At 42.2% G+C, this 27,079-nt stretch overlaps 1 protein-coding gene and 1 long non-coding RNA gene across 10 annotated transcripts in view; one reads left to right on the top strand and one right to left on the bottom strand.

Moving 5' to 3' along the window:
* Positions 1–27,079, bottom strand: part of PLXNB2 (plexin B2) — a 258,439-nt gene that overhangs the window by 86,447 nt on the left and 144,913 nt on the right. The gene's annotated exons all lie outside the window — the stretch shown is intronic.
* LOC138065965 (uncharacterized) lies at positions 244–2,325 on the top strand. The gene is made up of 2 exons (XR_011139029.1): positions 244–785; positions 1,894–2,325. It is a non-coding gene; the product is annotated as an uncharacterized lncRNA (long non-coding RNA).

Below are 27,079 nucleotides of genomic sequence, written 5' to 3' on the forward strand. Positions count from 1 at the left end.
ACGACTGCCAGCTCTGGGCAAGCACCGGCTGATTTTACGCCTTCTGCAACGCAGGAGAACTGGCTGCCTTTATCTGAGGAACCAGCAGAAAATGATAGAGAGCCTAGAGCACGGGAAGGAAACACCACAGCGTTAGGACAGCTTCAATTCATTGGCCTTCCCTACGCTAATGAGGGTATTGCAGCTCAAGGAAAAAAATGCATTTATACTGATAGTAAAAGGACTCTGTGTCACTAGCTCCATGCTACAACAACGAATTGCTTGTTTTCAGTGCTAAGGTCATCTTCAAGGACTGGTTTCGGACTTCCCCTAGAAGAAACAAGAAAGGAGGGGGATTTTTTCCACAGTGCGAGGGAATCTGAGCATGACCATGTGGAAACAAATACAAACTATTCTGGCTCCTTCCTTGCCAGAACCAGCCCTCTCTCGTAATTAACCATTAATCACACGCACAAAAAATCAGATCCAAAGGACGACATTTCCAGCATGCGTTAAGCTTTACTTTCTCTAGAAGTGGGGCAGCCGAGACTCGAGAGATCACACGCAGGCAATCCATCTCCCCCTAAAAACAGAAGCAGCGAACTGCGCTCTGCATTTCAAACGCAGGCAGCCACAGCCTTTCGCAGTGCCGTCCCGCTTCGGTGGCAGCTATAGCATGCAAATGCCCGGAGCTGACTTCAGCAGGGCAAGAGAAGATCTGTAAACAGCCAGGAATTGCCCTGCTGTGATAAAGCCGTGCGCAACAGCAAACAGACTTCCTAGGCTAAGTGGTGCTTTGGCACAAGGTAGGGCTGTAATTTTTTCTCTGCCTATTAAATTAAAATGCTATGAGACTTCACAGAATAATCATGTACAAGCTTCGATGATAAGGCAGTATGAAATTTATAAACCCATAAATCAATAAAACACAAATATGGCAGGTAATTTATTCAGCCCTATGCAACAAAACCTTTTCCCCCTAACTCTACTCCTCTTTTGACAGTGTTTACTGCGTGATTTTCCGTCTCATCATCGTATTCTTCTGTTTCTCATTATTTTGTTTTCCCATTTGGGTTTAACACGTTCTCACATCCCTCATTTTAATGCAGTTATCTGGCTGTGCCAGTGATTTATCCAGGAAATTCAGAGAGGTGGGACAGAAATGTTATGAAAATGGGAAGCTGGGAACTGCACTAAATGGAGCACTGTCTATGCACCGTACTCAGGCAGCTGATAATGCAAGCCACAGAGACAGAGAGGCAGAGGAGGATGGGGAAAATTCTTGAAATGGAAAGTTTATTGAATGTCAGGAGCCAAGAAACACATAGTTGAGGAATGGAGAATTTTCCTGGCTTCTGCTGCTGGAGATAAATTGCAAGGTTTTGTCTGGTTTGTCTTTCTTTAAATTCTTTAAACTTCCATTTGGACCATTTGTATGTCCACAGTGGTGTCGTTCATTTTGTTCTTCTCTGCCCTTAATATTAATGTCTATGACGCTTTTTAAAAACTCATTTTACCCCTCCTGCCTTACAGATCTTTTCACATCTTCTTCCATCTCCTCCTTCCCCCACTTTTTAATTCTCTTCTCAGGTACAGCCTCCAAGTCTTCCTCTCCTACAGTTGCTACTATTTCAGCTTGAATACTCCTGTGGAAAGCCTCTGATGGCAAAGCAGGAAGTAGATGAAAAAAAAAAAAGGGGGAGTGGGAGGGAGAACAAGAACCTCAGGTGATTTTCAGACCTCAGTATGGAAGTCAGATATACTCACTGCCTCACTGACTTTTTGTCTCGTCTGGAAACATCTCCTTTGTTTCTCGACTACATTTCTGGTTTCCCTCCTTCTGCCTTTCAAACAGAGGAATGAAAAAGAAAATACAACAAAAATACTTAACTCCATGGCACCTGTTGATTTTAGATACTCGGCGTTCACTCCAGCTGCGGGCGAAGGAGTGAACACGTGCACCGAAGAGATGGCGAGCTGGCACTGCGGTACTGCAGGGTGAGAAGCTGAAGCAGAGGTGCACCGTATGGGTGCAACAGTGCGGCAGAGACAACCACGGGGCAAGCCGGTCCGGGAAAGGTGTCGACTACGAGGAGAGCAGGGAAAAGGAGGAGAGAGGCATGGCACCAAGCCCAGAATAGCCAGGATACACAGAAGAGAAGCGTGGCAAGAAGAGGCAGTTGGTAAATATTTGGGAAGGCTTTTAACGTATCTGGGAGATGAGTGAAACACAACGCACGAGATAGAAGGCTTGCAGCAAATCAGATGTGCTAGAATAAATATCACATGCAGTATAAAGGGTTAAGCAGCGGAGATACAAATAAATACAAAGCAGGCTGTGCATTACTGAGTTGCATTTGATTGCATTCATTCATTTATCCATCACGGCTTTCTGCTGCCACAGGCGAGAAAAGACGAAACAGAATTGCAGCATTTTGACTTGTATTTACCTTTTGCTTTTTTCAAACACAGGAGGATCGAATAAAGGAAAGGAACGTTCTTTGTGCTAACGGAATCGCGGCTGCTTGCGCACATCCAACCTGCCCGCACCGAAACTGGCTGCGCTTGTTCCGCGCTTCTGTTCATTACCCCTCACTCCAAATTTATACAGCCAGTTAACCAGTAACTTGCACAGATCTGACAGCAGCACCTACCTGTACCCATCTATTTAATGGTCCGTTGGCAATACCATTATAAAATCCTCTTTTTATGGAGGCATAACACAGTCATAAAATGTGTTTTCCTAGCTTCAAAATTGTCCAACATGATTCCGTCTCCAGGAGCACTTTATTTTTAAAAGTAGCACGGTGCAATGTGCAATGAAAATATATCACCATCCATTTCACATTCATCCCTGTCTAAGCCCTCCAAAACAGAGGTCCTTCTTTTAAAATTACAAGTCCTCAGCCACAGAGAACACAAAACTAACAATTGCTGCACGGCAGCTCTAAAGCACGTGGGACAGGCGTGAATAAAACCAGTCTGTTCAGATGGGCTCAGGATCCACTGCAGTAAAGCTGGTTTCGAAGGGACCAGGCTGTGTCCCAACAGAGCACATCTGGCTGCTTTTTAAGCAGTTAAGATTGACCATCCACCTCTGTCTCACACGAGGTTCATCACTACAGCATTTTCACCCCTTACAGGAGTGCCTTTATAGGAGCAAATAGAAACTAGTGCCATTGAGCCTGGTGCACTTTCTACGGCCCAGCAGCTGCAATTCATCCCCGCCGAGAGCTCCCCATGCTTGGCCCAGGAATTGTTTATGCTCTGTGTTCACGGCTCAGATAGGATTTAGGCGACGCATAAACTGTGCCCAGGGCTTTCTGCGGGGTGCAATATTTACTTGGAAAAGCTGCTGTCCAGTATGTGCATGCATGTGAAAGGTCTTTCCTGCTATACCCTTAAACTCCCCTACCAGGCCTAAATCCCAGAATTTGTCCCCATAGTTATTAGTCCCAGATTTACCATTTTCTCCTGTCAGATGCCCTCTTCAAAGGCATTCAAGAACCACAAGTCATGTCCCTGAAGATCACAAAATGGGATTTTTAGGTGTATGGAAGTAAAAAGCAACAGACAAACAAACCAACCCTTCCACTCCTACCAATAACAACCCGAGGTTTGAGGGATTTGTTCATTTGCCTTCTGATCCTGGAGACAAACCATTCTTAAATTTAAACTGCCCCTCAACCCCAAACAGCTGACAGACTCAGAAATGTACCTTTAAAGCACAAGATAAAAAGAAATAAAAACCAAAAGCGCTTCATGCTGTAAATACAACATTTGGTTTCGTTTTCCTAACACCGCAGAGTTAACCCTTCATAAGAGTTGGTAACTCAAAACTCTCTACATACATACCTAACTGATGAGCTGGGCTAACCACCTTGGTCCAATTAAGCCTTTTCATGCTACTGGCAGCATAATGCCTTTTTAACCTTTTGCTTAAAGAAGGTGTTCCTAAGGTACCCCGATGAAAACCACATGATGAGGTATGTTCACTGTGACAAGCCTCCCGGTGAGCTGGGGCCATCTGCTCGCAGGTGTTTTAGCCACTGCTAGGGCAGGGCATGCCTGAAACCCAACTGCAACAGGGTGAGTTTCTTCTGGGCATTTATACCAGGATAAAGAGGCCACCATGAGTGGCTGCTCAACAGCTGGTGGGAATGTTTTTCTTTGGCCTGGTAAGCATTTCTGGACACACGATTTAGTACAGCCAATAAGGGTCAGCTACATTATCAGAGGCAAATAGAGAGCAATGTAAATCCTCCTACTTGCATGACTAGTTTCATCCCACATGCCTAATTATTCAGGCAACCTTCAAAGATTTCTGCTGGGCAGCTTTTGTCATGCATCTTCTCAGCTCTTAGGCTAAATGTTTCTTTTATGGCACCCACTGATGTGGTTAAAAGGTCTAATCCAAGTATAGTTTACAATGTTTGCTTTGTATGCAGGGTACTTTGGTATGTATGTCTCAAATTTGAATTTACAGTGGCCGCTGCATACATTTAGAAATTTTGCACAGTAGATAAACTCTAATTTGAACCACGGCCTGCACACGTTCTAATGGAGAATAATGTATCTAGGAAATTCTTCACACGCGATCACCATGCATAAACACTTTTCTTAACTGTTTGAAAGCAAATAAGCTGAAAATTTATCAGACTACATTAAGACACAAAGTTTATAGTGCTGATGTGTACGTGTAATAGGAACTGTGCCTCAAAGCATGACATCATTGAAAACAGAATCTGCATTTCCTTGCAAAGCAACATGACAGTCACAATTAAGGTGTTTATTAATATTGAGATTTTTTAAGCATTAATTTGGATAGTTTTATTTCCAAGTAATGAAAATTGCATAGGTTGCAATTGTCTCAGAAACACTTCTGATTTTACACGTGGTAAGTAAGGAAATGTTATTGTAATAAAAAACACTTTTGTGGATGATTTTGAACATTTCTATCACATTTTATCAGCTTTAAGCCGATCTATTTTCCCTAATATTCATTAGGTTTATCTATCCAGATATCAGATTTTTATAGTTGATCTGGTTTTGTATAAAACCCCCAGACTGTTACATTTTAATTTCCAAAGCAGACATTTGTCTTCATTTGCATCTTGTCAAGTACTAAGCACCTTTTTGGCCCTTAATTAATTAGGAGCAATGACCGACGCATCAGGTAGTAATAGCATCCAATTAGTGATAATGTATGACGCTTGCTTAAGTGTTATGAGTCACATAGTGCAGAGACGTTTGCCCGTTCATGCTGCATGCTCTGGGTGTGATATACTGGCTCTCTGTAGCCATGACACAGAGTGCTAGCACAGCCTAAAAATCCCAACCCTTTGCCCTGATCTTCAGCATGAATTTCTAAATACACTTAGATGCTAATAGTTTGGGCACCTATGCCTGCCATCAGAAATGTTGCATCTCCAAGCTTTTTCATCAAAGCTATTCATCAAGCTCGTGACAACAAGATGACCACATAAGTTTCTTAATAACATGAGGTTACAACTTGCCAAACACATGGAAGATTTTGAAGCACCGGAAACTCTTCCGCAGAAAGTTTATCCTTCCAAAACAAAGCTGGAAACCAACTCAGGAGGCCAGAAATCCCATTTCCACTGGGGGCTGGACTCTCAGTATAACCGAGTTCTCAACAAGAGATAAATTTCTGACTGGTTTCTGCTGCAAGCTCACAGAGCCTGTGGAGTCACATCAGAGGAAGCTTCACTCTGAGATGTAAGTGACTTGTATATCCTATGATGCTCTGCAAATGATTTGTTAGCATAATCTACCATCAAATAAATACACACCACCTCCCACAGAAAACAGTGGGAGTTGTACATGTATATCTGAGCATACTTTTTTCTCGATAGCTTTCTATAGGACTTAAATGATGACATAGGGAAAAGACAGTGGGAAGCTCACATTCCCTGTTCATACGATGGGAGAAGAGTAGGCGTGAATTGTAAAAAAAAAAAAAAAAAAATATATATATATATATATATAAAAGAAAAATTAAAAAATAAAATTGTAAACAAAAGTAAGCATTATAGAGACATTCAGAAATTTACTAAAGTACCAAAATATGAGGATGTCTGAGATGACAGATATCATTTATTCAGTAAAAGTTCTGAAATATATGTTAGCTTGCTCTGAGAAATCGAGTAATTGCAGTTCACCAAGGCTTTGTCGCTGGACTAGTTCTGTATCAGCATCTGTAACCAACTGGAATTTATTCAGACGGAATATACTGTAATTTGATATAGCTAATGTCATCAGAAGGTGAACTCCTAATATTGATTCAAAGAAAAATGGCAGCGAGAAGAGTTGGCATCAAGATGGAACCACGCTTGACAAGACGATTGAGTAAGCAAGCTGCTGGGCCACAAATCTGAGCAAGTTTTAAAGCTTCGGTGCTTCAGTTTCCAGTATGCAACACTGGCATCCAGTGTTTTTATTCCTCTGCAAAGGATGCATGACACATGGGAAAAAAGTATTATATAAAACGAGAACTTATCTCATGAGAAGATTCAAAAAACAAAATGCCCAGACAGCTCCAGTACATTGCTAAAACTTAGCCACTCTATTAAACTTTCCTTACAGGTATGGGCCAACTTCTTCAGAGAGAAAATTCAGATTATTTCAGATAGAAATGTGTCTCTCTACTTATTCATTTTTCAAGTCAGAATGTCTATGAAGAACAGTCCTTTCCTTTTTGCTGGTCCTCGGCAATGGGGACTGAGGGAAGTCCTGGAGTACCCCACGGCGTGTCCAGCTCTGCTACGTGGTATGAAGGACGCCGGAGCCGCGGCCCCTACGGTCAGTTGTGCCTTCCCAGCACAGCCGCGTTTGTCTCACAGTCACCCGCTGGGCAAGATTTGTACAAAGGCGAAAGAAGGGTAACACGTGCTTTTAATGATGGCCTCCTTGCCTCAGGTCTGACCACCCATAGCAGGTAAAAAACAGTAAACAAGACCATTTCCTACTTACATTTAGAAAGAACTATAGCTCTGCAATAAGGAAACTATAATGCAGATTAGTCCATATTTCCTAGTAGATGCCCAGGAAGTTAAGTCACACTACTCTGCCTGCTTACTTCATGTTTGAAAGCACCCCCTACCATCAAAATATCAGTATATTCTCGTACAGTCTCATCCTACACAAAATGTTCAGAAGCGAACCGTTAATGAAAGCAGGAACTGCCTGTACTGAAAAAAGACAATGCATTTTTAGCCCCAGCTTTCACAGACTTGCACGGCTTTACCTACGGTGTGATATCCAGCAGATGGAAAAGCACACAACCACATGATCGTGCTTGTTTAGGTTTTAACTTTGCCTATACCCATTTGTCTTTTTTTTTAAAAATAATTTTTAAGTCAATATTTAAAATTTAGATTTGTTTAGATTCAGTATAAATTTTTTTTAGACATAGTTACACTTATGTCAAATAGGACTATTCAATTAAATTGAACCATTGGGTTATATTAATCCAACTTGTGAATTCAGACAAGCCTTTGAAAAATAAAAGCATCCATTGTGCACAAAGATTTGCAGAAAGGAATGATATGAGAACATGATGAGAAGAAATAGTTTACTTTCTAAATGTCTTGAGAAATTGACCATCCTCTGGGATAAAACACCACAATACAGCAGCCCGGAAAATACAGCTATTGAAAAATTGCCTATGAAATGGAATAGTGATAAGAATTGCCTATCTTTGGCGCTTTTGTTATTGCATTGAAATAATTGATCCCTGATGCTAAAGACAGCAACACTCATGGGATTCAAATACTCCAGACTTTAATGAAGTCTCTCTCTCTGGCAATGGATTTAAAGCACGTATACTCCTGCTACACAGTGCCTTCAGCAAGAGTCAGTGGTTTAATATTAAAGCACTGCAAGTATTTGGACTGAGGAGGTTATAATTCAAAGAGCAAGGCAAGGTCACCTTGCAGTCTCAGCATTATATAAAGTATATTCACTTCTGCGATCAGAGGAGAGGGCCAGATCCCCTATCTCCATACTAAAAATAAAAAAAAATCCAAGGCAACTCTGAGGCTAAAAGACTTAGCCACTGCTTTCACAGGCCACTGCTTGATCTGGGTGCATCTGGAAAAAGTGCACTAGGCCAATTAGATGATTAAACAAACATCTCCCCCCTCAAAAATAGCTCTGCTCAGCAGGAATGTTGTTTGTTTATTTGAAAAAGTTCCTTAACTTGTAGTGTCTTTTTCATATCCTTCCAGTCTAGGTCAAATCCTGAGAGTAAGTTTAATAAGTGCTGAAAAAACAATGCAACATTTTCGTGTCAGATGGCTTTAGATTTCATCATGCCAGCCACTTGAAAGCTCTAACTACGACGGAGCAAGCTGCATCCATAGGTCTGTCTTGCAAAGCAAGCCCTTGCTACAGTGCTCTAGGAAACGGTGGGTGTCTTTACTGGTGTCACAAATTCAGTATTTTATTAAGGTTTACAATGGCCTTCAAGTAGCAGCATGACAGGAAAAAACTATAAATTTGGAAAGAGCAACCAACTTCGTCTAGAGTAATCGACAGTTGAGTCCCTTTCCCCTCACAGCCCCACTTCCTGGCATCAGCACACAACGGCCATAAACCTGTGGTAGGTGTATACAGAGAAACTGAATTTCTAGTGCAAGCCAGGCTTCTCTGTTTTATGCATTCTGGAGTACTGCACTAACAATCACATATGACTCCCATAGTAGTCTTGTTAGCCTGACAGAGATCAACACTTTTCTTAATAAAGCTTTGTTTACATTTAACTGCAACTGCTGTTTGATTTATGAAGTCCTTTGCAAGCTTCTGAGTGATTTGCGCAAAATCACTATGATCTGCGTACAGGAATTGCTTCACTCAGCTCTGAATGAGTAGGGTGACACAGTACCTATTGTCCCAGCATCAGCAACCCTACCCAAGAACATCTTTTGACATACGACCTCCTCCAATTAAACAAACAGAGCAATTTAAATAGGCAGAAGGTAATTATTAGGGCTGGAACCTGGCCAACTCACTGAAGCAGGAGCACTATCCTTTGAAAAAAAGCTTTATGTTGTTTAGCAAAGTTTAACGACTGGAAGCTTCAAGAGCACTGCACTGCAGTTCCATAGCGATGAGACATCCGAGCGTAACAGCGCTCCCTTCATACCACCACCAGTGACAGCTGGGAGGTCTCGGGCAGGATGGGTTGTTTCAAAAAGATGGTTGAAAATAAACAGCTTTCGAATCCACTTCTTTTTTGCCGTAATCTCCCATATCTTAATTGCACCCTATTTGTTTTAATCAAGAATAGGTAAATGAGAAATTAGGACTGTTCCTTTCAATTGGGGGGGGGGGGAATTACCAAATCTTGTTCTTTGAAGAAGGATTTAAACTGTTTTCTAGTATCACTGACTTCTTTTCCATTTTTTTTTATAAATGGAAGACAGAGGAGGAAGAAAGAGGAGGGTGAATAATATCAAGAGATAACTTAGAAATAAGTCTCTTCCTAATTGCTACATGACAATTGTGAGAAGCACTGCCATTCTACATGGGTATGGCCTTCATGTCAGTGTAGTGACAGCAGAGGGAGGAGAAAACCTCAGCTCTTCTGTGTGGAATTGGGTAGTCAACTACATTTCCTTTTTGTGTAATTAAACTCGCATCTTTTTTCCGTATAAGTATGAAATGTACCATACAGTCCTTTCCAATTCAGTCTGGTTTTACTGAGCCCATGCCATAGCTCCCTGATCCCACTCATCCAAAGGACCTCCAATGCAAGAATCACCTTGACTTCTCCCAGAGAGAACAGGACGCAGCAAAAAGGAATGAAATATTCGTAATGGTCTTATCCTCTGAGTGCTCCTTTCAAAGCCCAGTCCTACACTGGCCCTACACTCAGCTTTTTCTTGCTGGCAGGTTTGAAGAAGGACCGAGTATTAGTTTTGCTCACTCGAGTAAGTTGCTCTTCAAACTCCTTTTTTAGCCTGCCTCATTGCATTCAGTCTTCAACCTAACACAGTTAAAAATCTCTTCTGATTGTCTTTGTTTGGATATGACATCAGCTTTTTGACCGATACTACCTTGCTTCTAATTACATTCCTTACCTATGCTTCAGCTACTCCTCCTTCTTTTTACATTGTTGGTCTCTCTTAACAGTCGGTGCACGCTGACCCTGTGCTTCCAAAAGTTTGTCTCATCTCGGATGCACTTCTAGGGTTTACTTCTAAACTGCCCACATTAGTCAAAACTGTAACAAGCTTCCTCTTTTTCACACAGTTCCCTTTTCTGAAATTGAATACAACTGCGTAAGGTTTTTTTTTTAGCCTGTGCTGGAGAGAAAAAAAATATAAATAGCAAAGAAAAAAATGAAACTGCCGCAAGAATGGCAAACACTTCCTGCAGCCCTAGGTTCAGTCGGGTACCAGCTTTCACTCAGGCCTTTAACTACACAGCTTCAGACAACTATTATTTTTATACTGTGATAATGCCTAGAGGCTCCAGGGTGATTCAGACCCTGGCTGCATCAGCTAACGTGAAAAGCAAACAGATACCGCCCTATCTGCAAGTTTACAGTCTAAGCCAACCTGTTCTTAACTGGCTAGTAACTGCCATATCCAGCGTTCTTGCTGAAACGTCTATTGGTGAGAACCTTCCTCAAACAGAAGTTAAGTTTACACATTATTTAATAACAGAGAGGCAACAGGCACAAACTGAATCACAGAAAGGTCCATCTGAACATGAGAAAAAACTTCTTTACTGTGAGGGTGACTGAGCACTGGAACACGTTGCCCAGAGAGGCTGTGGAGTCTCCATTCTTGGAGCTACCCAAAAGCCATCTGGACATGACTCTGTGCAGCGTGCTCTAGATGACCCTGCATGAGCAGGGGGGTTGGACGAGACGATCTGCAGAGGTCCTTTCCAACCTCAACCATTCTGTGGTTCTGTGAACAGCTATCAAGAGAAAGTATCCAGTTTTGAGTCCTGAAATTATTTCAGCAAACTTCTTTCAATGGCTTGGACTAATGAGATATAAGCTTCCTGTTCAAACAAGTAGTCTTTCCCCTTCAGTTTTTGTATCCTCAAAGAGAATATTATTTAGAATATGTATGTACTACTAAGATTTGAGATTCCATCCAATTAAACATTGATACAGGAGGAAAATTATCCTTTTAAGAGATTACTAACAGCACACTGGTTTCTGTTGTCCACATGGGATCTTGAAAATTGACTGGCTGCATGGAGCTTGACATTTTAGACTACTTCAGTGTAGAAATGGAGCAGAATTACGGAACAATTATTGATAAGTATGCAACTGTGGCACCATAAAAGCCCCACGGGTAAGACCAATCTAAGGAAAAAGAAATGAAAAAATAGCTTTTGCTTTTTTTCTTTTTTTTCTTGTTTGCACAGTTGGAAATGTATTCCCTGCTGTTTCATATTTCCTATTCTGATTAAAAGTGTTACCTACTGCATTATTCTCTTCAAGGCCTGGGTTTTCTAGGTGAAAGCAGCATTAGAAACACTGAGCCAAGGTAGAGACATGGAGCTGAATTGAAGAACTCTTTAACTATACAAGAAATAAAATGTATTTTCCCAAATGATGCTTTATGCATGGCAGAAATTGCTCTTCCACATCAAATTCAAGCCACACTCAAATAATATAAGAACTTCAAAGACAAGCGAGACATTTATATTTTTAGCAACAAATAGGTTTGGGTAAAATACTGGCTATTAATCCGGTCAGCACCCAAGGCTATCAGCTGTTTCTGGAAGACTTATTAAAATCTTGTTACCCTTCTTTCTCTGCAGAGCCCTCAGAAACTGACAAAAAAACCCACTACTGCATATCTTCAGAGACATCTATATCTTAGACAAGAAAAGAACCAGAGGCCTAACCTTTTTGAGTTAAACAACTTCTCACTTTCTGATCGAGAAGATTTTTTTTTTAATATATAAAGCATCAGTTGTCTCACTATTATTCTAGTAACTGCGTTTTAGAGGTGAAAGAAGCAGGCTGATTCTCTGATAGCTTGGTTTTTGGCCTTTTTCCTAAGTGACTATGCCTTTAGTTTGTTTTAAAATGTAAACGATCTAATTATAGTGATAATGGCAAAGGAAGATAAATACGCTGGATTTGATTAATGCTGATGCTAGAAGTTGTAATAGGAAGTCAGCACTTCTTAAAACTTTCTTCTTACTGAGATTTCATGAACTCCCATTCATTTTATCCTGTTTACATTAGGCATTCTGGTACAGCAGTGACCCACATAACCCTCACATGTTTCTTTTAGACTTCCAGTTTGAGAAAACAGGGCTCAGGTAAGACATTTTTTGACTTCTGACGCTCCTGCCAATTGCGTTCGGAGTCCAGTCATTGCCTTGAGCCACACCACCAGCACCAATATGTATCTTTTTCAAACATTAAGTTTTTGAAATTCTTTTCATGCTGAAATCTTGGGAATGAGAACCTTCTACACTGAAGGAATACATTTTTCATTCTTGTTTTTAAAATATGAACTTCAGAAAGACAAACAGGCAGTTAAAATAATCCATGAACTTTGTTTCTCTTCAGTGAGTCTGCTAAAGGCTGCTGCATTTTTTGAACAGCATTTACAAGAATGTTTCAACAACCCTTTATCTGCAGTAGTTTCACTGTCTATGAACGGGTTTAAATATGTGGCCTAGCTTAGAATTTCACTGCTTTGTTCAGAGGGATGCGTGAGCTTGTTATTTAGTTAAATGTCCTTAGAAGAAAAACGGGCAATTTGTTTTCATGTTGATGTTTTCATGTTGAAATAATCTGTTCTTAGTCCTGTAACTAGAAAAAAACAAAGTAGCATTCCTAAGGTTTAATTGTCACACAAGAGTGCAATTCTCGTAACTCTTGCCTATGTATACACCATTGGTTTTCTATGGCTTTTGCTAGTCAAATTCCCAAGAATTCTGACTTCTGCAGAAATCAAGCTCCTTTCACCTTGCCAGAACTCAGCTGCTCGGCTCTTTTCCTCATGCTCAAGCCTCTCCGGGAACCTCAAACTAAACATTATTATATTCATCTCCAGCGGAGTCTCAGTCCAGGACTCAGAGCACTTAAAACAGCAGTGGGGACAACAGCGCTCACATGCCACAACCACCTTCGGTCAAAAGCAATACAACCTCTCAGCTGGAGGGAGAGGAGGAAGGAGGGCACGCTGCTCATGTTTCAGTATCAGTGCAGTAGCTCGGCAGCTACACCACTTGTTTAGGAATTGGGAAATTTGGAGTTCAGGCTGCGGAGAGCATCTGCACCTATCTCTTTACTGCGTGGCTACCAGATGTCTTTGCCTCGAGGGGGGCTCTTTGCTCCTCTCACTTAAAAAATACCCAGTGCTGTATGAGAAACAATTCTAGATTTATGGGAACAGATAGAGGGAAACCTGACTTTCAGGGCACTGACTTGTGTGGGTGATCAGCACTCCCTGCCGCAAGAGCAGCTTGTGCTTTTTATCCAATGATAAATACAAAGTGTCGAAACCGTCTCCAGAGCAAAGTCTGAACTGCTACCTTTGCCCTGCAGCCCCCTCAGCCCCGCCAGGCGGGTGTCCCATCCAGCCCTCCTGGCCATGCTCACTCTCTCCAGGCCGTGAGCCTTCATGCTTTTTTTCTGACAAGTGCCTCTTGTCTATTGGAAAAGGCAAGGAAAGGGAGGAGTGGGCACAGCCCTCAGTAAGCTCCTGACTTAGGAAGGTGGGACACAGATCTGACATCCTCGTCTCCATTTCCCAGGCTGGGGAATGCAATGAACCCACATGCCACACTTCCTGAGGGGCTGCAAAGGAAAGGGCACGACTGTCCTCAGCGCGTTCCTTGTCCAACTGCATTTCAAAAGACAAGAGTGAGCCTTGCTCCATTTGCTCCCGAAGAACCACTCTGGGGGCCTGATTGTGCAAGAAGGATCCAGCCTATCAAACTACGTTTGACGTGGGTGCTGCTATGCATCCAAGAATGGCACTGCTGAAGCCCTGAGAAAGGAAGAGTTCAAGATAAATTTTTCTCCTAAGCTTTCCTTGCTATTTTAGGCATCCCTGCTCCACATTCTGGTTGCTCACGAATCCTGCTCTGATGGGCTTCGCGCTCCCCATGCAGTAACTGGAAGCTGAGGCACCTTTTTCAAGGCTGTTGATTACACTTGAATTAGTCACTGCTCTGAGCATTACAAACCTATGTCCTCCTGTTGGCCTAGCCTTACGTCTGGTGGGCTGAGATAGTTCTAAAATAAATCCTCCCTGTACTGGGATATGCTGCACTTCTAAAATCAGAAACATAAAATAAAACGCCAGTGTCCCGTTTCTGCTATCAGAATATAACCTGAAGCCCCTAATTCTTGTCCCAGATGGCATTACCCTTTCATCCAGTTTTGCTTATTTCCTGCTGCGGGATAGAACCCACTCTGTCACAACCGCAGCTGTAAAACACTCTTCTATAAAATAACCCTTCCTTGAATGTTTGTTTTTGTTTTTCTTCTTCTCCCTGAGAAAAGATCTGGGAACAGTAGGGGTACAAGCACTCCCCTCGTTTCAACTCTGCATCATAATCTTTATGACATGTTTTATCATCAACTATCTTGGAAGTTTTAACCAGGATAACAATCCTTGCCTTTGCAAGGGCTCCCGCAGTAGTCTTGAGTGAATATGGGGAGAGCTAAGACATAAGAGACTAATCTTAGAATTATGTGGAATAAAAACAGAGGGTTTACAGTGTACAAACGGAAATCCCAGTGGTAAGCCATGAAAACGCAGGATGCTAGCGTTGTATACCAATGAACAACATCAGCACAGTGCCTCAAAATACATCCGAAACATGGCTAATAGGCAAGGTACACCCAGCTCTCGCTCAGTGACTCCCTCCCTCTCCCGGCTCCCCCAGTAAGTCCAGAAGTCCGCAGATCATCAGAGCTCTCGCAGGGATAGCAGCGACGAAGCCTCGAGCCTGCAGTGTGCTTTTTTCTCAGTGTTGCCATGGTGATCTCCAGCACGCTGATCCCCAGAGAGCTCAGCTCAAAATTCAGAGGGAACCAAAGCAGGACAAAGAATTGACACCCAAGCAAAAGCAAGAGGAAAATTATGTATAATAAGCATATATACACACTTTCATAGGAAAGCTTTCAGAAAACAGATATATATAGAACAGAGAGGTCTGCAGGAAAGAAGTGCAATCTTCATATGCTAAGCTCTAAAACAGGGTGGTCTAGTGGATACGGCCAAGAATTTCTATCCCTGTCTCTTGTGGCTCACTATTTGGCATAGGGTAAATCCTCAGCTGCGGCATTGCAAAATGCTTAACGTGTGCAGTAAGGACAGGGGACAAGGGATAACTAAGCAGATGAAAAGATACAGATGTCGTTAATAACATAACCCTGTAGGGCAATAATATTCACTAGATGATAGCCAAAATCTGACATTTACTTTTCACAGCATTCCTTCTCACAATTCCATGAAAACAGTTAATAGAACAAGTCTTAAATATTTGAGCAATTTCAATTTTCACCAAGTACTGCACATAATCTGTTGGTCCTTATGGTAGCTATACTCTCTTAATGCATTCTCGACAAAGGGAATTATATTTGTCCAAACAGGAAAGCAACGCTCTGCCAGGTGAGGTACAATCTCGATACGCTATTGAGAAAACTGTGGTACGATCCCTTCACTCCTAGCACACAAAGATAAAGGCTGGCAGGCACTGTGTTGTACTGGCCATACACACAGAAATAAATCAGCAAGGAGAGACACCGAAACTCCAAATCTGGGCCGTGTCAGATATGGCACAGTCCAGAAATAATACTAAATGAGAGTCAATCAATGTTTTGCCGTTAGGCAGCATGTTTCAGTCAGAGCTTATTATCAGACACTGCCAGGCACTTCTGCGCATAAAACAGCTCTGGGATGAGTTAATCCCACATAGGTCATTCAGCCACTGGCGTACTGTAGTTTCTTTTCCAAAAATATAGAGCAATGGATGTCTTATTACTGTTAGCCAGTTCCACTTCAGTTGTCACCAACTCCTTCTGGCTTGCCGCAGTACTAACCAATGTTAACAGCCTTATTCTGTCCCCCATTCACCAAAATTTGGCATGTATTCTTCTGCTTAGGACTGCAGGCACCACTTCACCTGTCAACTTTGGACTAACATCTTATTCTGCGCTAATGTATCATACTAGGGTATGTCACCACGGAAGGTCACCTGCAGACACGATGTTCAGAAAAGTCTGGTTTCTTCAGTATATTCACATTCTCACAGTTCAATTAAAAATAAGCAAAGAAAGGGTCATGGAGAATAAACTCCTCCAATATCCATTTGTATGATGCACAGCAGCTTACTTAATACTAGTTTTCTAGTATTTCTTAATTTTAGCTGCTCTGATGGTCTTGTTTTGCTATCCAGGCATCAGATGAAGTTTCTGTCCTTCCTCAGACAGATCGTCCCCATCCTGGTTCTCATTTTAGCATATTACTTACCAGTAATTGTTGAGTGGAGGAGAGGCTGAAGGAAAAATGTAACTATCTATCTATAGTATTTATCATTTTATTTTTAGCCCCTTGCCTCCCAAAAGGTGCTGACATCAGTCTTCAGCAGTCTCCTTGCATTTTAAGCTTCTCCCTTTCCGGGACATGCACAGGATAAAGCACAGAAATGGGGTCGTCCTGTGACCCTTGAGCGGGTGCTGCCTCCGTGTTTCTTCCTGTGCACGCTCTTCCCGCAGCAACAGCTTCTGCCGTTGTGGTGACAGCTTCCCGACAGCTCCTGCAAGCAGGACACACCAGGCCCTGCAGGCATTTGTGGCCATTGACACTTTGGGAATTACACCCCCACGCCTCACTAGCGGTCAGCACAGCCTCCGGGCTAAGAGGCAACCCCAAACCCTTTACTCCGAGTAAATCCACTACTCCTTGCTGTTATCCGCAGGCATCATAAATGCCACTAGCAAGCTGCCAAACTATGTTTGCTGAGCTGATTTCTCTCTGTTGACCATAGTTTGCTACCTTTTCCTTAAAAAGAGCTTCTGGAACACTTGTTCATATGCTTTTGCTTTTCCTGAGATTTTCCAAGCTGTTGATTCCAGAGCCAGAGTGCTATAACTTTGGGATATAACCATTCTTGATTCCCTTTAACAGTCTCTGATCTACTTTCTGCATATACCAGTATTTCTGCTCTATTGTAGATAAAAAACTTGAACTTTAACAAGATCCCTACAAAATCACTGACTGCGGTAGGCATAATATTATGGCTCTTACTCTCTCATACCTTGATGCCTTCAGGGAAGAGATTTTATTTACCACGAATAAAGATGAAGACTGACAGACAGCTTTCAAATCTAAGCATGAGCCAGAAAATGTCTGATTATTCCCGGAAGCAGCATTTAACAGCTGAAGTCTTTATTTAGATATTATTTTGCATATTTCACCCATAATGAAAGCAAACTTGTCGTGAACAAAATCATTTGGTAATCTAATTTATCAAGATCACTCATACACCGACAGACAAGGATTTTAATAAAATTTGCACATGTGACATCAATTTGTACTAATTTATTTCTCTTAGAGGCTTACGCATTTTCCAGGGCTGGTGAACGGAGAAAAGACCCTAGTGCAATTCCAAGCACTTCTAGAAAACACAGTTCTATGCTGTAACGTATATCTGCTTAGGGAATACACCTGAAAGGCTCTACTTCTCTTACTATAACAGCATGCGCTATACCACCTATTAATGGTGTATGACAATATTTTACAGAGACTTTAAATGCTTTAAAGTATTGGGATGAACTAACTGCACAGGGCTCTCTGATATTTACCTTGCAAAAGAACAGCAGATGTATTAGATTAATGCCAAAGACAATAAATGAAGTTCAACTTTGGCAACTGAGTTGGCAGAACAAAACTACACGCAATATTGCAGAGATACTTGCATTGAAACCATGTGTCACAAAACATCAAATGTGTCGCCTCCCTTCCCTGTCCTTCCCTCTCCCCAGTTATTCAGCTGCTGCAGTCACAGGCAAGGCTCTTATCAGCTGCTTAAAAATCTCAAGAGGAAGATCACTGCATGTCTCAGTTGGGACACCTCTACTCCCCCACAAGGTCAGCCTTTCAGATTTATCTAGCGAATCAGATAGCAGCTTGCCCCTCTCTCCACAGCTTGTCCTGCTGCTCAGTTCAAAGAAAGATCTGGGGTAAATTTTATACTTTGCCTAACACTTGCGTAGCTGATACCTAGTTCATCACTGCAGAGGAGCTATGTTGCCTCTAAGTGCCCCTTGCTCTCCGAGGAAGTTCTCCACTTCAGGCTGGTAACGGCACACAAGAGATGGCGAGAACACACTCACGGGGCTGCTCCAGCAGAAACTAATCATCTTCGAGTTCCTGGACAGATTATTTTCAGCTCTCTAGTCAGACATGAGGTTTGGTTGCAGCCACGCTTATGTGACCAAGGCAAGTGGCAAAAAAGCAGCTAGGGGAGATGGGAAGATCAAGCCACCTTGTTCAGTGACAACGTGGATTTGTACCCAACAAAATGACTGTGTAAACATGTTGTCACACAATTCAGGTTATACAACTTCAGTAGGTGTCCTAGAATTGGAGAAAGAAATACTGTTTCTCATCTAGTCAGAGAAAATAGACAGACAAACTGCTGGGTGAGGATGTTATCTCTGCTCATTCTTCTTTTGTGAGAATAACTGCTTGCTTTTGTATAACATGACTACTTTCAGGGTACCACGTTTGCTTACAATAATACGCTGCCATATTCAATTTTGCTTAAGTCAGTCAGGCAAAATAGATGTATTGGGAACATTTTTCTTTCTTCAGTTACTGGTTTCCATCCCCAGTCTATGTCATTTACTTGTTCTTTTCCTCCTGGTCCTATACCTACTTCAAAGACATCTTTTCAAATAACAATTTCTCTCAGTGTAGCTTTCCCCCACAGCTGTAAAAGCTTCACTCACATATACCTCCCTTAGGAGAGAGAATTTTGTGAGGAGCTCCTCTAGGCAACATCTGTAATCATGCAAACAGGTAGAACGTTCCCATGTTGCATCGCTCAGAAGGAACCATATACATCCTGCAAAGCACACCCAGAGCAGCACCACAAATATTTATACACCAGATAAAATCCATGTCCTGCAGCTTAGACCACTATAAACAATTGCTATCCAATATATCTTTCAAGCCAATCAATCAAAGAGTTCACACACGGATGGCCTGATTTGAGTCTACTCAAGGGTATGAAAATCTGGGAACGCAATGCAATAGCATATCCCTTGGTTACTGACCACAACACACACCTTTCCTTCCTAGCACTACCCTGGCCTTTGAAACAGGATCTCTTTGGCTTTATGACCAAGCAGATCTCTGCACAGTCGTTCCATGTCCGGATGCTTCTGATGGAATTGAAGCCACTGTGGAGCAGAGAGCAAGCAAGCCCAGATAGTTTCTCCTGTACACAGCAAGACGGTTCATGCTTTCTACAATGGTTGTAGGAAGTATTGAGGACTTCAGGAATCTACTCCACCACACCCTTGACATCAACTATACTGTATGTTTCTGCTCCTTATAATGGAAACATTAGTTTGACCTAATCAGTCAGCTGAGGAACTTGGACTCCTACCATCACTGGACTTACTTGCGTCACAGAAAAGGAACAGTGTCTACTGCTTTCACTTCACCTCTTTCTTCCTCTCAGATGCTGCTCTTGCCCTCTCTGCCTTCAAGGTTAGGCTGCAGCTTTCTGCTTTGCTTTCAAATGAACAAAAGTGCTGTGGATACAATAGGCCATCTTTAAAGGACTGTGATCCTCCCTCCCCCTCCCCCCCCCCATGACTAGGGCGGAAGAGTCAGGGAAGGGCCAAATGGCAGTGCCATTTGGTGGAGATTTCTTGGATGTGAAACCCAAGCAGAGGATGCTCAAGACAAAACCAAGGGCCAGCTTTCTGACCTCAGTGACAGTCCGCCCAACATCCCCCGCTTCGTCCTCGGGACTCTTTTGATATGCAGAAAGAGGATTGTAGCACAAAACATTTCTGATGTGCAGAAAGGAGAACGTGTCAGAGTATGAATCCCCATGACATTGCCCATAACAGAAACCATGGTTTCTGAAGTCATCACTTCCACAGAAAAAAAAAAAGACTCTAGAAATAAAGTTAAACACAGCTCTCTGAAAAATAAACAGCCACAGTCCTCAAAGCTACACATGCCTTCTGGCCCCTCAGTGCAACCAGCATCATCATTCCTGCTCCAGCTTCAAAAAAGGAACAAGCTCTAAAGAACATTTTTTGAAAACACACATCTAGTTTTGAAGAAGATTGCGGCAGGCCCCTTCAGTTGTCTGGAAATTTCCAGACACATTTTAAAGAAAATACTAGCTATAAACACTAGAGCTACAATGTTTCGCAAACTCAGAAATTCCCAGAAACTTATTTAAAACAATTCATTTAACTAATCACAAGTTAAACTGATGCAATTTGAAGGAAAGCTAGCAAAGGTAAACAAGAGTACATTTTGTGTATCCTGGAAGACTTCTATTTACTCAGTCATCAACTTAGTGACAATAAGAAATTTGATACCTAAAACTATAATTCTTTTTTACTTCCTGAAACTACTTTACGAAACTGTACTTGATCAAATTAAAAGCTGCAGTAACAGGACACTACATTATTGTCTGGATATGCAAAGGAACAGCTATTTTAAAATATACTGTCTTTTGTATGTATTGCATTAACGGAAATAAAGGCTGAGATATGTCTTGAATTTAGTCTTTGATAATTATCAAGTAGACAAGTATTTAATTCTTACTTTTATCCTTGTTAAATCCTTTAATTAAATATAACATTAACTGAGCTAAAGATTATTAAATGTATTAGTTTAGAGATACCTGTTTAAAAGCATTAAAATAGGGAGGAAAGCAAAACAAAAATACAGCAGGGGTTTTATAAACAGATTCATATAAAGAGCATTAAAAAAGTAACATCTGGAGAGCAGAGGGCATTTTTCTATGTTAGTTAGAACAAAAGTAACAGCAAAGGTTAAGAGCAGTGGAGGCGGCGTACGCCAGACAAAACAACATGTTAATGCAAACCGTTTCCATTTAAGCAAAGCAACACTTAAAACACATATGAACATCTGTTCATATAAGACAATTGCTTAAAAAAACATTGTCGTCATAAAAGAACAGGAAGAAGTGCATGAACGGTGCAGAAGTCCTCCTGTACACAGCACTCGGACTGGCAGGTAGGAATGGTGCCGTAGCTCCTCTGCAGCAGGGGTGCTCCTGCACCAAACCCAGAGAGAAGAGCAGTACGAAGGCTTGGGATGGGCTTTTGCAAGACTGTGGTCCTGATCTGAAAGCTGTGGACTGACAGCCTCGTGCAGGAGGCTGCCACGCAACAGAAGCCATTACTCCAGCGTGCAGCGTAGAAGCAGGTTGTGGGCGAGGTGGGATGAGGGGCAGAGCAGCCCTGCAGCCCCCCAAGGAGCTCCTGAAGCACCTTGATTCTGTGGGCTCGGTAGGGTCCTCAAGGGATTAGACCTGAAGTGAACTGGTGCCTCCTAGAATTGTTCCAGTAACTGCACAGTCATTATAGGTACAACATTCGGATACTTCTCCTGCACCAACAGGCAGACAACAGCAGTTGTATCATGAGTAACAAAAGCAACAGAGCCCTTATCAGCACTAGTTCACACTGGTATCGTTCACTCATTAAAAGGAAGGTGGGGTGGGGTGAGAGGGTGCCATTTCACTGACTCAAACATCGGCAGTCTCACGAGAGGGCTTGCTCTGGCAAGGTTTGTGGAGACACGGCTAATGGAGCATCTGAGAGTGACACTAAAAACGGTATTTAAACTCTGGAATCAACGCTGACAACCACTTTGCAACGATTCCCTAAGTCTGTTTAACTCCACATTGCTTTTCTACTTCTGAACAGAGACATAATTCTCAATTTCAGTTGCCAAGAGACAAGAAACGTGGTGCCAATGTTGTTACTTCTGTGTCCCCTAAATGGGCATCATAACGTGCTTATTCTATGAAATCCTGTGAGCTACCCAGCAGTTCTTCATTGCTGACCGACACAGTGAGTTAACAGTGTTAGGGCCGTCTACTCTCCATTCCCACTGCGGGTTATGAGAAGGAAGAAACCTGTTACAACGTGGATGACAACAAAGCAGTTGTATTCACCAACATTTACAGAAGAAAAGGAAATACAGTTTTAGTTGGAACCTTAAGTAGAAATTTCTCGGTGAATCTCCTCCTCTCACCCACAAAAACTGAGATAACCAGAAAACTTCAACTTGGTAGCACAAAGAACTGATATGAATCCCTTACTCTACTGCACCCAGCTTTTCTATTTGATTTCACTAGGGTTGGGCAAACTGCTTTTTTTTGCTTTCTCTTCATCTCCACAGGATGTAGCAGAGCTTGCCAAAAATAACCACGTTTTAATTTTCTTTCACAATTCCCTTGAAGAGGTCTGCACTATTTTAATGCTGCAGCATCACATACCCTTTTAATTCCAGCCTACGCATTTTAACATTTCAAACACATGGTTATTTATAAACGAAGAGCCACCAGGGCTTTGGTGAGGTAAAGTGGTTTAGTGGGGATGGGAACTGGAGGGGGGGGAGGGAGGGAGAGTGAGTCACCATTTTCTGTTTTTAATCCTTCATTCCTCCTCTGTTTTGGGCTTTGTTATTAGCAGTAGCACTTATTCCCTTTGAGCAGGGCCAAGGCAGCAAACAACTCCGCTGAATTTGAAATCTAGACAATGCCAGCTACTAATTCAGCTGTGCATGCCTGCTCTAGGCTGTTCAATGAGTTGAGACCCTTCTTTGTAGCCTAGGCTTTCCCTTGCTTGAAGTGACAAACCCTTCAATCAAAAGCTGTTGGCTGCAGTTTTGTTCATTCCCACCTGCTCCTGCAGGAGTGAGAACAGACTGGAACGAAGCGACGCTGTTCGTTAAGTTTTGTGCCGCATTCAGCGCTGGGCATTGACGCGCTGAACTGAGCAAACAGGTTACAAAAACCATTTGTAGAGACAAAGCCACACACTTGAAAACCAGCACCACTTTAACTAAAACACCACTTGGTAACATGTTGCACTGCATACTGAAGGGGACACAGCAGTTGTTCAAAATCCCCACTCTTCTTTCTGGTCACTGCTGAACAGCATGGCAAAAATTTGTCCTCCAGCCCACAACTATACTACTCTGCTGAAGGTGCAACAAAAGGAGAAAGAGCCATGAAAGAAATAACAGGGAAACCTGCATTTTTAATGAAAGAAGCAGCAGGAAGTAGAAATATTAACTGCCATCACACCAATTTTTCTTCCCTCTTCAAGCACCCTCTGTCTAAACAGTCTTCATATATGGACTTTCTTGCAAAAAATCTCCAAAGGCCAGCCTTCTCAAGCCCGTCTGTACCTCATACTTTTTGCAGCTCCGCTGAGAAACTCTCTTCTGCCTTAAGCTATGAGAGCGCTGTGCAGTGCAGGAGCATGAACTCCAGCTTGGGAACCAACAACATGCAACTTCCAGTCCGAGACTTTTTTAGGGATGCTCACGTTTGGGAAAATGCCCAGGAAAAATCAGTGGCCTTAGGTGTAGACGTGCCACATCCGTGTTTTGGTATCAAAATACTTGCATTCATTTTGAAAAGTGTGCATACTCTTGAGCTCCAAGTGTGATCCAGGGCAACTAAGAACATGTAGAACCTCTGAGAATTAAACTAGTTATTTAGATAACTTAACTAGGGAGCAACTTTGAAAATGCTGATGTTAGCCGCTATTTCAGCTTTCTGGGCTATAAACGGATATAATTTCTACTTACCTGACTGGTGTGTCATGAGAATTAGCTAATATTGACACTTTGATCTTTAAAGTGCATTGCCAAGTATTAATTTAGGAAGGCTCATTTTGCATTTAAAATACCTAATATTTTGAAGTTGAATTCATTTCCATCCCTCTCCTAAAACGGTAAAGAATCTACTGTTTGCTTTTCTACATATTCCCCAAGAGATTATTTTGGAGAAATATGAGAAAAAGAGAGACAGACATGCAGATAGGTCTACATTTCAAGAAAGAGGAATGGAAACCTCAGAATAAAAAGTTGTCTGTGTTTTATTGTAAGAATTCTCTCCAGGAGCATCTCCTTGTCGCCAGACCTCTAGACTTAGGTCAAATGTTACTGAGTATGGGGAGAGGAGGAAAAAACCCAAAGCTCTTTTATAATTCACCTACTGGTATTTCTTACAAGGCAGGTCTCAAAGTCACACATAAGAAGTTTCTAATGCATTGCAGACATTCAAGTACTGCATCTACCTGTAAAGCACGGCCTAATTTCTTCACAGAGGGAAAGGTGCCAACATATATACAAAGCTCATGACAGTTTCATCTCTGTAGCTAGTGGCACAAAACGCCCAAAGCTGCTGTAATGCTCCTGCCATGCAGGCCGCTCCGTGCACTGAGGCTGGAGGAGGACGGGGAGCCAAGGCCTGTCCGTGGAGCTTTTGGAGCCAGCCTCTTCCAGCCGCTCCGTGCTCGACAGCAGAGCCAGGACTCTGGCCGTGGTCCTTGTGGGCCTTCTGCTGCAAAGCCCTGAGAGCGAAGGCTCTGGCCTTTAAAAGGTCCAGTGAATATATATACCCAGATCAGAAAGAAATGCAAGATCATACTTGATAACATACGGGAAAGTAGCAGCAGTAGTCCCCAAATAAGCTGCTCTGTACACCCAAGATATCACTAAGTGGGGCTTTCCTGTGATTGCTGCTGCTGCTGCTGGTTACAGGCTGCCCTGGGGTCAGAGGCTGCAGGTGGCAGCAAAGAGCGATCACCTCTCCTCCAGCCGCAGAGGTCCCTGCCGTCAGCCAGGTAACACAGAGAAGACAGGGCCAAGGGAAAGAAAAACAGATGGGCAACAGGCACCAGGAGGGACGCCAGGAATACAAGCACGACCCGTAACTGCTGTGTGTGCCCCCCGCAACTCTGCTCAGAGCCTTGGGTTTTACAGTGACAACAGCAAAATTTCTGTGCAAACGTTTTGCAAAGTTCACGTCTCGTTGGCATCCAGCACCGAAGCCACACAGAAGATACTGAACAAACGTTACCCATCATTTCGGTAACTTCAGTGATAGGAATCAGTGCTAGGGACCAAAAGACAGACCCTACAGGTGATTCTGGGCACTCAGTGTGATTAATTTTCACTCAAAGTTTGCTATTTAAAATAGTTTAGGAGCGTACTGATAAAAATGTATTAATAGTTCTGTAATGCTGCAAAGCTAAATTCTAAAAGTAAGACAATGCTAAAGTTCCTTAAGCAAATCCTTTATGACAGACACTACGATGCGAGACTATTTTTTTCACAGTTCCCCTGCCTCATTTCATGCACAGCACAGACATTACTTAATGAACTAGCAACTCTTCAATATTTATTTTTCTCCTCATTATTCAGTGTGTGGCTCTATGCCTTATTTACCACACTATCCAAAGGCTGCTAAGAATTATTTACAGCATTCATGATGCAGGAGACAAGCTCTTATAAACAACAATTAATTTTATAACCCCCCCAGCTGCATCCCAAAACTAAGGCTGACAATTTTGGGATGGTCACTGCTTTCGAGCAACTACTTTACAATCTGAAAAGTCTACAGAGCACCTCTGTACAGTTTCTACAAAGAACCTGTCTGGCGGCAAGCAGAGCTGAGTGAGAGCACCTGACACGGCACAGTCCTCACCCTTCAAAAGCTGTGTTAGAACCAGGTTATTTATGATGCCGGTGCACACGTTTTACATAATAACTACTGTTGAGAACAGTGAACAAAAACTTTGGTGCTACATTAAGAACCTGTTCCGGGAATCTCAGATTACAAGATGTACAGCAAGAACTTAATTTTGTTATCTAATTAGGGCTGGGTGTTCTTCTCTCCTCCCTAAGCGCTTGACTGCCTTGATGCTACCTGCTCCTAATTCCCTAGGGCACACAGTCCCCTTCCTTCTACTCATATTCATTGCCTTAAAATTATTACAATACATCCTCAACATAATGCAATACAATTATCAACTTTTCATCCCCTCTGATTCTTTTTACATTTTTCCCAGCCTTTCCATATTACATAGGGGTTTTTGTTTTTAACTTTTGTGCTCTCTCCCCATCTTCTCTCTCCTCTTCACCACCTGAGAAAATACAGCAAATCAACATTTCACTGTATCCGCCACCCCAACTTCTGTTTGCAGCTCCAAGAAAACTCAGTCTGGAAGTTCTTTGGAAAAGAACGGGAAAGAGGAGATTTCTGGGAGTTTATTCTTCTTTTAAGCTTTAAGGGTAACCAAAGCCTAAGTGCCACTACCAGCTACCCTACCAAACCGTTATAGTATACGTCAATCCCAACTTTCATATTTCATTTTCAATTTTGACTAAAAACAAGTCATGCTATAAATCTCTCTGGATGTGCTATATGTTAAAAAGGATGATCAGAAGAGGAGATGGTGGATTTCATGGTTTCAGGGCTCTCTTTCTGGCTCTGCTGCCAGTTTGTGAGTGACCGCAGGTAAAATTACTGTTCCTCTTAAGTTCCTTTTCTTGTTAAGTGCTTTTGCTCCCTCTCCCTGGCTCTGCCTTTTAAATGTGAATGTCTCTATAGCCATGGGAACTCAAGTCACTTTGGCAATACAAAACCATTATGTCTTAGAGGAAAAAGTGGATATGAAAAGGTATTTTCTCCTCTCCTTCCGCATTTATTAACTTGATGTTACTCCAAAATCCCAGCCAATGTGAGGCCAACTAGTTTTTGATAAATCATTCAAGTTTAGAAGGATATATCTCTAATTTTAATGCCGGATAGTTGCAGGAGGCAGATTAGAAAGAAGGTAGACCTGAGTCTACATATCCACAGAAAAATACCATCAGCTGGAGGTCATACTCATTTTAACACCACGGACAGTACAAGAGAGACATGGCACTGCTGGAGAGAGTCCAGCGGAGGGCTACAAAGATGATGAGGGGACTGGAGCGTCTCTCCTATGAAGAAAGCCTGAGAGAGCTGCGCCTGTTCAGCCTGGAGAAGAGAAGACTGAGGGGGGATC

The sequence above is a fragment of the Struthio camelus genome, chromosome 1, assembly GCF_040807025.1.
Source record: "Struthio camelus isolate bStrCam1 chromosome 1, bStrCam1.hap1, whole genome shotgun sequence".
NCBI classification, from domain to species: Eukaryota; Metazoa; Chordata; class Aves; order Struthioniformes; family Struthionidae; genus Struthio; species Struthio camelus.